Raw genomic sequence first — 10,000 nt, forward strand, 5'->3', positions numbered from 1 at the left:
TTCACACAAGACTAGTTTAGGTTCACTACAGCCACAAAAGAGACATCTGTGTTTGCTCGGAGGGAGGAAGTTTCCATGCTTTTTATTTGAAGAATGACAGAATTTCCCCTTTTATTTTTGCCATTTTTTACGCTTACAGACAGAATTTAAATAGTTGAATAGGAACAGAAGTGGTGATTGTTTTAATGTGTGCAGTGACTCTGGGGGCGGGGGGGTGTCTTCTTATCTGTTTAACTGTGTCAGCTGGGTGACCCGAAATGTTCTCCAGAGCTCTGAACAGCAGCAGCGTCGGTGGAAGTTAGGTAGACGTCACGTAGATAGCGGCACGTTAAAGAGTCGGCCAGCGTCTCTCCTGCTATTTACACCGTGAAACTGTCGACCCAACCAGAGCAGCCCGATCTGGATTGTCGTGTTATCACCTCCTTTGTGTTTATCTAGAATTGTTTAGAGGGATGTCAAACGCAGAATCCACATCCATCCTTCAAACAAAGTGCTCGTCGGATCATCTGACAGTGGCTGAAACATCACCTCCTTTTCAGACAATTTCCTGAACTTTCTGAATCGGACATTCACGCCCTCTGTTCGTAGTTTTCACGTGACGTCGCGGGACTATGGGAACGCTAGTATCACTTTGACAGACATTGACACTTTGACTATTCCTTCCTTCCTTCCTTCTACTGCCTTTTTTTCTCCAAGTTTGTCACTTTTTATGAAGTTTTTTGATGTATTTGTCACTTTTTTTGACAGATTCTTGCCTTACTTACTTCCGTTTTTATACTATCTTTTTGTCATTGTCCTTTTTCGAGGTTTTTGTTACTTTCTTCGAAGTTTGTCACTTCGTTGATTTTTTTTTGTCACTTCTGTCGACCTATTGTTGCCTTCCTTCCTTCTTTCTATCTTCTTTTTCCAAGTTTTTTTTTTTTTTTCCTTTTTTTAATAGCATTTAAATGTTTTTCAGTTACAAGGCACTTAGTACTCTGGCATTGTCAGACCTTCCTCCACAGCGCTGCGGAGGAAGGTCTGTCTAGTCCACACAGCATTCCTGGATGGGAGAGAAACTTGCTCTGGTTTATTGGCATTTCTTTAAACCAATCACAATCGTCTTGGGCGGTGCTAAGCTCCGGACGGAGCCACGGTGCCTCTGCTAAATAGTCTCAGGAAGGAACTTGTTTTGGTGGAACATGTGGACGTTCAAAAGTAGTTTTACCGGCAATTTCCACTGGATGCGGAACGTCTCCGGAACGTCTCCGGAACGTCTCCGGAACGTCTCCGGAGTCATTAGGTTCCATTAAAGTCAGTGTGTGTATTTCCACTGATTGCAGAACGTCTGCGTCCCGACTCCGTCCCAGCTCCGGCGGTCCCAGCCCTCCGGAGCAGATACCCAGAGCTTCTATTGTTGCCGGACGCCGGAGAGCTCCGCAGCAATTCAGCACACGGCAGATAGTGCAGGACAGGAAGTCGAGCACAGAAACAAAATAAAACATCTGGTTATTTTTCAAAATAAAATACACCGTGCTCACGGCGGATCATATTTCCCTGCACTACACCTTGAAAACACAACTCAGAGTAGTTTTCCCTCTACTCCTCTGGATGGAAACTAACGGTTGTTGGTTTTGTGGTTCTGTTTATAGAAACTACATCCTGTTATATCGCGCGAACATAAGTGAATTCGCGAGATCTCGTGGTCGGCTGGCCGCAGCTGTTACGCAACAAATCCAGACCTGGTGGGTATTGACGGACGGCGGAGCACACAGCCATTCCGCAGCGGAGCCGGTCCGCAGACGTTCCACATCCTGTGGAAATCCACGGTTAGTCGTGTAACAGAAAACTCAGATTGGACAGATAGTCTAGCTAGCTGTCTGGATTTACCCTGCAGAGATCTGAGGAGCAGTTAACCATAGTCCTCACAAATCCACCAGAGGTTAGAACGCCAACACAAAGAAAGAGGAAGATGACGGACATCCGGGCTAAATGATAGACATCTGGCGGAATTTCCTTTGGCAACGGGGCAATCCCGGAAGTGGAACGTCATGGATATAGACTATAGGAATGCCCACCTGGAGGGCAAAATGAGGCTGCCCTCCACTGCCCGCGATCGAGTCAGCTCAGCTTCTACCACCCCGTATCCCAAAAAAAAAATTCAGATAGTTGTTGTTCAATTGGATTCCCAAGCCTGGGCTGTGTTTCTTCAGAATCCCGTCTCCGAACGAAAAACCCAGAGAGGAGGATATTGTGGATTTGTGCAATCATACGTGTCGCACTAGCAGGCTACACTGACACTGAAACTGACCGCCCATGCAACCAACGACCGGGGTCAAGCTAGCCGCGTCTCCTACGTCCATGTTCAAACCAGCTCATTTCATTTAAAGGAACACGCCGACTTATTGAGACTTTAGCTTATTCACCGTAACCCCCAGAGTTAGATATGTCCATACATACCCTTCTCATCTCCGTGCGTGCTGTAACGCTGTCTGACGCCCCCAGCATTAGCTTAGCCTAGCACAGATCATGCTGCTAACTGGTTTCAACTAGCCGACTGCTCCGAATAAGTGACAAAATAACGCCAACATGTTCCTATTTACATGTTGTGATTTGTATAGTCACAGCGTGTACAAATAATGCCATGATCACCAGTCACGTTCGCTACTAACTAGCTATTCACATTGGTTTTGTTGACGGAAGTAACTGTGCTTTTCAGTGTTGCGCTAATCACTCCGCCCAAGTAGCAGTGCTGCCACTCCGGAGCAGTCGGCTAGTTGAAACCAGTTACCTGCATGATCTGTGCTAGGCTAAGCTAATGCTGGGGGCGTCAGACAGCGTTACAACACGCACGGAGATGAGAAGGGTATGTATGGACTTGTCTAACTCTGGGGGTTACGGTGAATAAGCTAAAGTCCCAATAAGTCGGCGTGTTCCTTTAAATACTTTTTCAGACAATTGCTTTGAGAGCAACGTTACTACGGCTGCTCTGCTCTTTGCTCTGCCAGCATATCTCCACATGTAAAAATGGTGAATTAAAGGTTTATTTCAATCAAACCAGAGTGGTGATTGTTGGGACAGCGGAAAGACGAAGCAAGATGGCTGTTGGTAGTTTAAAGGTGCAGTAGGTATGACTTATAAAACTAACTTTCTGTCATATTTGCTGAAACTGACCCTATGTTCCAGTAGAACTACATGAAGCAGGTCATTTAAAAATAATCTGGTTCCTCTGGCTCCACCTACAGCCTGGAGTGGGATTCGCAAAAATCCACCACTCCCTGTTCAGATGCACCAATCAGGGCCAGGGGGAGGTGTCTAACTGTTCAGATGCACCAATCAGGGCCAGGGGGAGGTGTCTAACTGTTCAGATGCACCAATCAGGGCCAGGGGAGATGTCTAACTGTTCAGATGCACCAATCAGGGCCAGGGGGGATGTCTAACTGCCTGTCAATCACTGCTCATGCACACGCATTCATTCTCCCTTGTGGGGGGAGGGGCTTAGGAGACCGTTTTGGGCTTTAGCAGAAAGGGGGGAGGGACTGAGAAGTTGTCGATGTTCAGATTCTTTGGCTAAGTCCTGGATCTTCACAATCCTACCTACAGCACCTTTAATTTGTTTCTGTCGACTTTCAATTAAGTGTGTTTTACGATGATAAGTAGTAGTTTATTTACATGGAGTCTGGTGTAGTTTGGTGATGGTGATTTTGGGGCTGTTTCATGTTAAACTAAAAGGATCTTACTCTTCAACTAAAAGGTCTATCTCTGTAGGGATCCTTTCATAATGTTGTCAGACACTTAGAATAATAATCTGAGCCTGTTAGCGGCAAAAACAGAAGTTTTAGTGGACGCTAACTGACGGTTTAACGTTACATTGCAGCTTGTTTCGCCACTTTAAAGGTGCTGTAGGTAGGATTGTGAAGATCCAGGACTTAGCCAAAAAATTTGAACATCGACAACTTCTCAGTCCCTCCCCCCTTTCTGCTAAAGCCCAAAACTGTCTCCTAAGCCCCTCCCCCCACAAGGGAGAATGAATGCATGTGCATGAGCAGTGATTGACACGCAGTTAGACACCTCCCCGGCCCTGATTGGTGCATCTGAACAGTTAGACACCTCCCCTGGCCCTGATTGGTGCATCTGAACAGGGAGCGGTGGATTTTTGCAAATCCCACTTCAGGCTGTAGGTGGAGCCAGAGGAGCTGGATTCTTTTTAAATGACCTGCTTCATGGAACATAGGGTCAGTTTCAGCAAATATGACAGAAAGTTAGTTTTATAAGTCTTACCTACTGCACCTTTAATACTGGACCAATTTAAAAAAAAAAATTGTTGTTTCGATCAGTCACTTAGACACAAAAACATGTGACATAGAGTCCATGTTGGGCAATAGCAAAGTTACCCTTTAATCCCAAAGACATTAAAGAAGACTCCTTCTGTCTGTGTGTGTGTGTGTGTGTGTGTGTGTGTGTCTCCGTGTGTGTGTGTGTGTGTGTGTGTGTGTGTCTCCGTGTGTGTGTGTGTGTGTGTGTGTGTGTGTCTGTGTCTATGTGTGTGTGTGTGTGTGTGTGTGTGTCTCCGTGTGTGTGTGTGTGTGTGTGTGTGTGTGTGTCTGTGTATGTGTCTGTGTGTGTGTGTGTGTGTGTGTGTGTATATGTGTATGTGTCTGTGTGTGTGTATATGTGTATGTGTCTGTGTGTGTGTGTGTGTGTGTGTGTGTGTGTGTGTCTCCGTGTGTGTGTGTGTGTGTGTGTGTGTGTGTGTCTGTGTATGTGTCTGTGTGTGTGTGTGTGTGTGTGTGTGTGTGTGTGTGTGTGTATATGTGTATGTGTCTGTGTGTGTGTGTGTGTGTGTGTGTGTGTGTGTGTGTGTGTGTGTGTGTATGTGTGTGTCTCCGTGTGTGTGTGTGTGTGTGTGTGTGTGTGTGTGTGTGTGTGTGTGTGTGTCTGTGTATGTGTGTCTGTGTGTGTGTGTGTGTGTGTGTGTGTGTGTGTCTCTGTGTGTGTGTGTGTGTGTGTGTGTGTGTGTGTGTGTGTCTGTGTATATGTGTCTGTGTGTGTGTGTGTGTGTGTGTGTGTGTGTGTCTCCGTGTGTGTGTGTGTGTGTGTGTGTATATGTGTCTGTGTATGTGTCTATGTGTGTGTGTGTGTGTCTGTGTGTGTGTGTGTGTGTGTGTGTGTGTGTGTGTGTGTGTGTGTGTCTGTGTGTGTGTCTGTGTGTGTCTCATTTCTTCATCCTGATTTACACATAACTTCTATTATCTCTTCTGTTTTGTTCAGAGACAGCTTTACATTTGTTCCTAACACAGCAGCGTGTTTTCGTGATTTCGTGATTATTAAACCTGTGCATCTCTCTATCTGTGCAGCTATTACAGTGAAGCACAAAGACACCAGGCATCGTCTCCAGGAGAAATGGCACTTTAAAGAGCAGATCATCTCAACCCTCACCCCTCACCCTCACCCTTGACCCTTCCTCCCCTCTCTCCCCCAGCCGTCCCACTGTGAGACGGTAATTTATGACTCTTTCTGTCCCGTCTCTGTGAACTGCCCGCCAAGTTAATCTGGTTCTTTATCCCAGCGGGCCATGTTCTTTATGCCCTCTTTATACCCGATCTTAAAATGTCAGGGGGTGAAAGCCAGGGGTCAAAGTTCAGCGCTGGTCACAGCCGACGGTTACATTTGATATGAAACGAGCTAATACTCCTGAGCATCAGGGTTACATCTCTAAACAAGAAGCAGATTGTCTGACGTTACTCTGCGCTTGGAAGTCATGGATGTAGAAGTTGAAAATATAGAAAATACTTTGGAGAAAGAACAACAATGTTGAAAAGTAAGAGCAGGGGTTCATTAACTTGGACCAACGGCGAGGTGGAACTGTTACTGAAAGGTCTGTAAGCTACCTAACCGATGAGACCGACTGATGAGACCGACCGATGAGACCGACTGATGGGCCTCCTCGTTTTCCAAAGCTCTCCGTTTGTGCATGCGTGTGTCTGCAGAGGATACACCCCCATTTCATTTGAGGGGCTGACATGGGCCACTGCAGGCTCTTCTGTGTGTGTGTGTGTGTGTGTGTGTGTGTGTGTGTGTGTGTGTGTGTGTGTGTGTGTGTGTCTGTGTCTGTGTGTCTGTGTCCGTCTGTGTTTGTGTCTCCGTGCGTGTATGTGTATATGTGTGTGTGTGTGTGTGTGTGTGTGTGTGTGTGTCTGTGTCTGTCTGTGTGTGTGTGTGTGTGTGTGTGTGTGTGTGTGTGTGTGTGTGTGTGTGTGTGTGTGTGTGTGTGTATGTGTGTTCTTGTTTAACTATATTCGTGGGGTCCAAAAACCGGGAGTCCAGTATACTTGTGGGGTCCCGACAGCTTTGTGGGGCCAAAATGCTGGACCTCACAACTTTAAAGGTCTGTTTGAGGGTTAAGACTTGGTTTTAGGATTAGGGTTAGAATTAGGTTATGGTTAGGGTGAGGGTAAGGGTTAAGGTTAGGCATTTAGTTGTGATGGTTAAGGTTAGGGTAAGGGGCTAGGGAATGCATTATGTCAATGACGTGTCCCCACAAAGATAGTGAAACGCACTATGCGTGTGTGTGTGTGTGTGTGTGTGTGTGTGTGTGTGTGTGTGCATGTGTGTGTGTAAATGGGTGGAGGGGTGGAGGGGGTCAGGGTGGAGCCGCTCAGTCTAAGCCAGCACACAGAGAGAGGTTGTTGGGCTGCGAGTGGCTCACAGTGCCTCGATGTTCTCGGCTCTAAATCACTTGTTGCGCTGCACTTCGTGGTCGACCACAACTATGATAACTGTTACAAATATGACGGACTGACACGACGAGCCGATCAGTGAGGAAAGCAAACAAAACCGCAGTTTATCGAGCGCTGCGGGGGCAGTTTCACACTCCAGTTATCTGCTGGCTGAAGGAGAGATGAGGCAACAAACCAAAAGTCAATCTAAACAATTCTGCAAAAGATCTTTTCCACAGAGTTATACAACTAGATCTGACCAGGCAATCTAACTAGACAGTACAGCACACCCAGTCTCACCGTTTCAATATTACTCTGCCATAACCATGTCAACATTACAGCGTTAAATCTGTATTAATGTAAATAAATCAGGAACCACGGTGGAACACACAGGAACTCTCCAACATATTTATATAAAGTGATTCATTGGAAACGCTCTGGAAATGTTTGGATCACATCAGCTGTGCAGGTCACACGTTGCTATGCTAAAAATAGTTACTACATGTGAAGCTCGCGGACGTACAGGAGCTAACGTTGTTGATAGAAAAATGCTCCTCTATGCCCACATGATTAGTATCGTCTCGGGACCTCGTGTGATTAAGAAATTACCTCCCCACATCTGAGTTTCGTGTGGCGCATTAGCACGGGATAAGCAACGCCTGCTTTTACTCAAATTTCAGACTGATCTCATGAAGTGGCGTATGTATGACACGCCAATTCTTATGCCATTATTGGCGTTATTATCAAGACGCGTAATCGCTTTTTAGCGTGTTTATCAACGCCGTTTGGCCTCCATTGACTTACATTACCTTGCGATTGCGTGTCAATTTACACCGTAGCGAGTAGTTTGAAAGGGTGAAAATCTGTGTAGGGAGGTTGGTCGGGGGGGGAGGATGGGTCAGACACAGGACTTTCACCCCGGTTTCCTGAACCCAACTGTCCCGTTATTGTTTTCCTAAACCCAACCGTCCGAAAAAGCGATTATGCGTCTTGATAACACGCCAAAATGGCATACAAATTGGCGTGTCATACATACACCTCTTCATGAGATCAGTCTGCAACCCGTCCGCTGTATACGGCGTAGACATACACGCGGATAGCTCAAAATGCGTACAGATAACACGCCACTTGGCTTTAGAAAGTGGCGTGTATGTTTACACGAAGTCATGATGTCACGTTGCAAATTTACCGACATCTGTACCCCGAGAGTTGGCTACCCAGAGACACTTGGGTCGTGGGTCCTTATCTTTTTGGGCCAGGGGTCCGGTAGAGGCTAGCAGAGGCGCATACCCGATCATCCCTGCCGTGGCGGCACTCACACAGCATCACCATTAGCCCTCGGATGAAGCCGCGGGGAGCACGTTGATTCGGGGAAGGAGTTCTCCGGTAGAGCAGCGGTCCAGACCAGGTTGGCCATTAAAGCAACACTAAAGCACTTTTCCGCTTCGGTCCCGCTACACGTTGGAAGCGAAATTGTCCATTACCGTTACCGTTACCATTATTCTTATGTCTCATTCGAACTACATATCTGCTACCTGATCTGGCAAACTTGTACCAAAATAATGTACCTTAAAATAATGTTTCCAAAATCGTTTCAGTGGTTCATCAACTCGTCACAGGGTGAACGGCACTCTGGCTATAACCGCACTATGCAAGTTTGCCAGATGGGGTAGCTGATCTGTAGTTCGAATGAGACATAATGAGACATTACAACAGCGGTAATGGACAATTCCGCTTCCAACCTGTAGGGGGACTGAAGCGGAGCCACGGTGCCACCAAAATAGTCTCGGTAAGGAACTTGTTTTGGTGGAACATGTGTACGTTCAAAAGTAGTTTTAGTCGTGTAACAGAAAACTCAGATTGGACAGATAGTCTAGCTAGCTGTCTGGATTTACCCTGCAGAGATCTGAGGAGCAGTTAACCATAGTCCTCACAAATCCACCAGAGGTTAGAACGCCAACACAGAGGAAGAGGAAGGGGACGGACATCCGGCCGAAAAAGAGGGACATCCAGCGGCACCGGAGCAATCCCAGAAGTGGGACCTTCCTCCGCAGCCCTGTGGAGGAAGGTCTGGCAATGCGAGACTACTTCAATACCAAATATGATCATAACTCTCACTGGACTGTGATGTTGTTCCTCTTTTCTGCTTTAAATACAAAATAATGTCAACATTTCCACCCAGTGCAATCATTTCATTTCACAATAGAGGCCATGATGATGATGATGATGATGATGATGATGATGATGATGATGATGATGAAATGGCAACTGTTAGCTATTTGGTTTCACAGGAGAGTCCTGAAGTGATTGTAACGTGTGCGCATGTGCACGGTAATCACGGACGGATTGTGAGACAACGGGCCCCGGGGCTCAGACATACACGAGGCCCCCCCCCACCCACCCTGTCTACACAGGAACTTAAAGAGTGTCTTTGTAGTCATCTATTTTTAGATGTTTTACTTTTCGATTTGATCGTTTTGTGTCGTTTGTCATCATTTTGCATCTACTTTTAGTAATTTTGTGTCCCTTTTTGTGTGATTTTTTGCGTCTTCTTGCAGTAGTCTTGCATCTAATGCTGCGTTCCAGACACACTTTTTAGCCCGTAAGTTACAACTTCAAGTCACGACTCACGACTTGGTAGTGTTCCAGGGTTCAGGTTAGGCTACCTAACGTTAACGTTAGCTAGGGCTAGCTGATACTAGCGATTTCTAGTCAGCGACATATTTTGGGCCTCATTTAATAAACATAACCTGTAGTAGTACATAATCGTATGTGTATACAATGTGCGGAATTACTTTACGTTGCCTATTTATTTCTATTTCTCACCGTTAACCACCGGCGTCTGTACAGCATCAACAGGGGTCGCCATTGTTGTTTATGTGTGTGTGACGTCAAAAACTGTAACTGGGAGTTCAACCATCTGGTACCAGTTCACGGGGAGTAAGTTACAGGTTTGACTGCCGTTCCAGGGCACTTTCACGGGGAGAAGGTTGTGAAAACGCAAGTTACGGGTGGTCTGGAACGCAGCATCAGTTTAGATACGTTTCTATGTGCTTGTTTTGTGTGTTTTTGTAGTAATGTCGGGTCGTCATTTTGCATCCATTTGTAGCCGTTTTACATTTCTTTGCAGTCATTTTGTGTCTTTTGTAATCACTGTGTGTATGTTTGTGGTTGTTTAGCATTTCTTTGGGATTGTTTTGTGTGTGTTTTTTTGTCAGACAGGACCCCTGACTGATCCATGATGGTATCTTGTTCTTTAGTTTAAAATGAATTTTAAAATTGCAATCCTGCTGATAATCCCC

General features: G+C 46.0%; 1 protein-coding gene and 1 long non-coding RNA gene across 2 annotated transcripts in view; one reads left to right on the plus strand and one right to left on the minus strand.

The window, feature by feature from the left end:
- Window positions 1-3,055, plus strand: part of LOC116041902 — a 25,965-nt gene extending 22,910 nt beyond the window's left edge. Inside the window, exon 3 of the long non-coding RNA XR_004103045.2 lies at window positions 2,988-3,055. This is a non-coding gene — a long non-coding RNA (uncharacterized LOC116041902). The remainder of the gene's footprint in view (window positions 1-2,987) is intronic.
- The window catches only part of LOC116041848 (hyaluronan and proteoglycan link protein 1-like), a 45,122-nt gene that overhangs the window by 32,173 nt on the left and 2,949 nt on the right, over window positions 1-10,000 (minus strand). The gene's annotated exons all lie outside the window — the stretch shown is intronic.

This window comes from Sander lucioperca, chromosome 14 (genome assembly GCF_008315115.2).
Source record: "Sander lucioperca isolate FBNREF2018 chromosome 14, SLUC_FBN_1.2, whole genome shotgun sequence".
NCBI classification, from domain to species: domain Eukaryota; kingdom Metazoa; phylum Chordata; class Actinopteri; order Perciformes; family Percidae; genus Sander; species Sander lucioperca.